Source organism: Suricata suricatta, chromosome 4 (assembly GCF_006229205.1).
Source record: "Suricata suricatta isolate VVHF042 chromosome 4, meerkat_22Aug2017_6uvM2_HiC, whole genome shotgun sequence".
In the NCBI taxonomy this organism is placed as follows: domain Eukaryota; kingdom Metazoa; phylum Chordata; class Mammalia; order Carnivora; family Herpestidae; genus Suricata; species Suricata suricatta.
In genome coordinates this window covers 40956423-40962325 of record NC_043703.1, presented here as the reverse complement: position 1 = coordinate 40962325, position 5903 = coordinate 40956423, and positions in this window count along the sequence as shown.

Here is a 5903-nt window from a genome sequence, read left to right as displayed (position 1 = left end):
ACATCAGTTCATTGGCTGGGCTAGAGTGTTTACACATCATGGAGTACCTCACCGTACCAGCTGATGATGCAGCAATGACAATTTAAACTTTTTTTTAATTTATAAAATATAAAATATTTGGTTATAGCAGTCGATTTAAGACAAAGACCTACTATCTTTAGGAAGGATAAATAATATAAAAAGTAGAAAATGTAAACTGAAAACAAGACAATTCTTCATGTTGAAATCAAGGGAACATATTCCCTTCCTCTTCTTTTTTCTTAGATCATTTATTTTACAAATCTTAAAATGTCATCCTTTCTTAGAAAGGCATGTATATCCTTTCCTTTTGCCAGCTTTGTGACCCAGGAGTATCTTTCTCAAGAAAGATGAAAAATATGGGCCTGAACTCCATCTTTTAAAAATATAAACATCAAGGTAGATAGCACCCCTACCTCCCAGTTTCCATGGGAGGCTAGGGGACTTCAGTGGGCATCTTGGTCCAAGTTGCAAAAACACGTCCTGTCATAAAGATAGACGAAGTTTATTTTTCATTTGTGTAAAGCCAATTACCAAGTCATTTTAGGATGTAGTGCTATCAAACCCTCTCATTTGAGGGTGAGTCCTTGTTTATCTCAAGAACATGTATATAATGGATTGAGTCAGCTTGGCTTTCAGTTTTGCCCACAAACTGAAACAATTCCAGAGATATTTTATAAAAAAAAAAACTACATTGCTCAAAAGATGGAAGATGCTGTGTCACTAACATTACGAAGAAATATAACAGAATATTGTTAGATGCATGTTCTTGAAAAGAGTGTAAAGATGAAGGAATTAAAGAAAATCCTTACTGATACAGAAATTCTCATCTGAATAAAATTCATTCTTAAATGAGAGATATTATTAGCCTTTTTACTTTATTTGCAGTGTAACTCGGATACAAAGATATAGCTATATGAGCAGCTTAATAAAATTATTTTAATTTTTACACATATACACATACACTCATACTCCTCTCACCTATAAACACAAATTGGCATATTAATTATATCCAGAAGGCCATAAATTCTGTAATTTTTACACATTTTATTCATATTATGCTTAGCAGGTATTATGCATATAAAATGATGCTAAATTTTCAAAACTATTTCCACTTATACTACCAATGAATAATAATCAGGGCAGACTTAGGAATATTTATCAATGAGAAGAAAAGCTGGTTTTGAAAAATAAAGAGTGAAACCAAAAAGATCTTGAGATGTGGAAGACAAGATCTTTGTTTATTTAGACAATATATTGATAAGATAACACATTTATGTGTTGATATTTAGGTGGTTTTCATTATGGGCAGTATTATTCCCAATATAAATCTGAACAGAGTGTAAATTTGAAGAAAAAGAGAAAAATGAAAACTTAGCCTCACTTTGGAGAACTACATTAATGAAATATGTAAGAGTTAACTAAAGTTCTCTTGGAATATAAAAGAATTATTTTTGGAATTTATAATGGTGGAATCTCCAACTGACCTTTATTAACAATCTATTTCAGGTTTTGGCAAGCTTTTCCTGTAAAAGGCTGAGTAAACATTTTTGACTTTGCGGGTTGGAATTTTCTTGATATAACTACTCAACACTTTATTAGTGTCAGTGTAGCCATAGGCATAGCCATAATAAGTAAATGAGCACTGATGTGATATGATAATATGCAATATACAATAATATACAATCATGTTTTATTTCTGCAAACAGGCCATGGACTGAATTTGGTTGGAGAATCATAGTTGACCAATCTTATTTATTTATTACTTATTTATTTGAACAGTATTTTAGTAGAACATTAGTTACTCAATATATATATGAGCACTTAATGAAGTAATGGTTAGGCAAACTTGCATTTTTTACTTCATAGAATTTATTTCTTATGCTGATTGAATTTGGATTACTTTTTAAGAGTATTCATTTGAAAAACTGGTTGCATCTTTGTTATGGATTTTTAAAAGGTATTCAGTAGTTTTGATAATTGGAGGTATGACTATAGCACTATACCTACATCTTCCTAAAGAGTTCTTATTTTTAATACCTTACCTGTGTAAGATGTTAATAATAGGGGAGATTGTGTGCAGAGGGGAAGGGTATATATGAGAACTCTGTATTATTTTCTCATTTTTCTGTAAATATAAAAATTTTCTAAAAATAGAATATATTTTTTTAACTAAAAAAGTTCTTATTTTTAGATACATACTTTAAAAAACAGAAATTAAGTTGTGATGTCTGGAATGATCTCAAAATAAAACAAATAGGGAGAACTTACATGAGTGTGAAGATGAGACATAGCTTACCGTGAGTTAATCATTGTTGATCATTGTTGTGGCAGATATATGAGAATTTCATTTTTTGTTGTATTCATTCTGTTTATGTGTATATTACAATTATTCACACTAAAAACAGTAAATCTGTGTATTAGTTCATAAGGATACCATAACAAAATACCTAATTGGATGGATTGAACAGAAATGTATTTTCTACAGTTCTGGAGGCTTGATGTCCAAATTCAAGGTGTTGATAGGCTTTGATTTTTTTTTTTTTTTGAGGTCTCTCTCCTTTACTTCCAAATGGCTGTCTATTTGCTATGCCCTCATACAGTTTTCACACTTTCAGCTTTATTGAGATATAATTGACAAAATTGTATGATATTCAAGGTGTAAATTATGATGGTTTGGTATACATGGTTAAAGGATTCCTCATCTAGTTAATTGACATGATCATCATGTCATGCATATATCCTTTTCAACAATAGGAATAAGGCCTGAGCATCTAATGTAAAACCTGATGACTATAGTAGTTAACACTGTATTGTATAATTGAAATTTGCTAAGAGAGTATAACTTAAATGTTCTCACCTAGCCTTTTCTATTCTTCCACATCCCTGCAGTCTCTCTCGCTCTCCTCAGAAGCACACCAGTCCTATTGAATTAGGATCCTATCTTCTAGGCCCTATGACTTAATCACCTCTTTGAAGATCCAGTCTCTGAATACAGTAACATGAACTAGTGCCCACCCACATGATCTCATTTAATCTTAATTACCTCTCTAAAGGCCCTGTCTCCAAAATAGGTTATGTTCAGAGGTAATGGTGGTTGAGACTTCAACATATGAATTTACAGGTACACAATTCAGTTTGTAACAATGTGTTGATTGAAGCCATCCTATAAAAGGATTCATTCATTATAAATATTATGGATTGTAACATTACAAAGACAAGGTAAAATATGAAGGTGTTACAAATTACTTTTTTTTAGAGAAATGCTTTCTTAGAAAACTATTAGGGGCAAGTGAAAGGACACAGGTCTGAACCAAGATGACTCCATGACAGGCTTTAAGTTTCCCCTCTGAGCTTAAAGGCCTAAGCCTGGAAAAGGGCACATATTGCTCAACAAGTGACCACCTTTACAGCCCCCAATTAGAAGCGGCCAGATAACACACTTAACATTTCTAAGGACAAGCCTGTAGGTGGAAACCATAGATAGTTACCTGTTGTTTAATACTAGATTAACCAGTTACTCACCCCACGTGGGGGTCCTTGGCCCACTCTGTAATTGGTTATTTTCAAAGAAACACTAAATGTTGTGATTGGGTCCTGCCAAAAGTAACGAACACTCTTGACAATGTGTATGGTTAGAATTGTTGCTAAGGCTGTTATACAATGATGATTGAATTACGGTAACTATGTCATAGTTTTCTGTAACTCCCCCTTCCCAAACCCCATAAAAACCCTGCTCAGCCCTTGTTCGGGGCTCTCAGCACAGATCCACTGCGTTGGTGAGGTCCGAGAGACCGAGCTTAAGTCCGAATAAACACCCTTTGCTTTTGCATACGTGACTTGGTCTCCCTGGTGGTCTCTGGTTTTTGGGGATATTGCAATCTGGGCATAACAGCAAGTACAATATCTTATTCAAGTATTTATTTTTTATGTTACATGCAGCTTCTTGTATTTATTTTATTTTTATGTTGCAATTTTGAACAGTAGAAGACAGCTTAATATTTCCTTCTGTTATACATGTTCCTCTAAAGTGCTTTCAATTTGTATTTTCCTGTATATCAGCAAGTTGTATTTTTGTTTTAAGATAATTTTAAATGTTTTCACTCATTAAAATAGTTTAATAAACTGTATATAAAGGAATTCTCAAAAGTAAATATTAAAGTCATAACCACATCTTGCCAATTATTTTTTTCCTGTGTGCATATTTAGGAGACACTGTGCAATCTTCTTTTGTTTTGGGGGATGGCGAATGTGGCAAGCTACTTGTAAACATGTATTGATCCATTAAATATTTTATCCAGAGTTTTCAGTAAATGTCACATTCCAGGGCTCAGCTAAATTAGAGTGAAATGCTTACAAGCAAAACTCATAATCCCATATAATCTCTGTAAAAAGAAGTAGCATAATAGATGAGGCAGCATTTGTTTATACATTGCTTTCTGTAAGTATGACCACGTCCATACAGTAGTCAGCAGGGCAGGTGCTGTTACTCAGTTGGAAAGAGCCGTTCTTTCAATATATTTTTTTTCAACACATTAAGTCAATAAATCTGATTAAGTTCAGGTTAGGTTTTAACAATTTACTCTTCCCCAAATCACTGAACTTAATATTTATTAACACCTTGAGTGAAGATAATTTTATATACATTGACATGACTCTTTTAAATTTATAAAACTCATAATGAAGATACAGTAAAGCAGAAATTAGTGTTTTCATGCAGATTGACTTTCTTTCAGTATTTACTTATCACAGCATCATAAATAAACCTAAATAAGCAAGTGTATTTCCTTGGAGAAGAATAAATCTTTTTAGATACATTTTTTTCTAACTCTTTTTGTAGAACTAAGTGATGTGTACCTATTTCTAATATTTATAGTAATTATGAGTAAAGTTATATCTTTAATTTTGTGATGACATCATACTTCATAGTTTGTAAACAAATTATTTGAGATTATAATTTACCATGCAGCATATTTTGGGATTAAAAAAATATACATAACAACTTTACCAATAATACAAGTTATCACTTTTGTAGTGAGAGGGGATCAGTTCTTTGGGAATCAGTTATTTGGTACTGGTCTGCTAAGCAAGCTTCATAGTTAAGTAGAATTTTAAAAATTTAGTTGCTTTAAAGGTTATTAGGTCCAATAAAGATTAAATTCAGTATCACCTCACCTGACAGTTTAATGTTTTTATAAAAACGTAAACATGAGGAAACACTAGCTAAAATGCAGATAAGATAGGAAACTCTATTGTTATTCTTAGTTTATGAGTTTTAAGTTTAGAAAAATGAGTTTAATGTCCTCTAAGTGTCTCTCAATCTGGTCGTGGTCAGTTTTGACATAAATTCCAGGTCTAATAATTGGTTGCTGAACATTCCTGTGAAAGAACTCAGAGCCTCCATGTTATCCTTTGTAGCGTTCACATTTTCTAGGGTCAATATAGTAAATATATGAGGTGGCATTCAGCAAATTATAGTTAGTCAATAAATTTAATGATCATCGAGTATCTGTTTATCATTAACACATTTAATACTCAAGAAACTTGGGAATCATTTTTCTATTTTTAAAGAAGAGCAAGTTAAAGCTCAGATTTCCCTAAATAGTTACTTTATAAGTGTCTATTATGTAATAAGCAAATCTGGAATTCAAGCTTTGTCTTTTTCTGAAATTGCATGTTATTTTGTTAATCTGGGCTGCCTTTATCCTAACTCACATACCTTTCATTTTGTATCCAAAAATGCTGGGCTTAGCTTTATTCTTATAAGAGATAATCACATTCGTATTATATATATATACCCCTTTCATCCTATAAACTCCAAGTATCCAGAAATGAATTTGACGTGAATATAGCCCAAAGATGCCTAGGGCTCTATTAATATATAA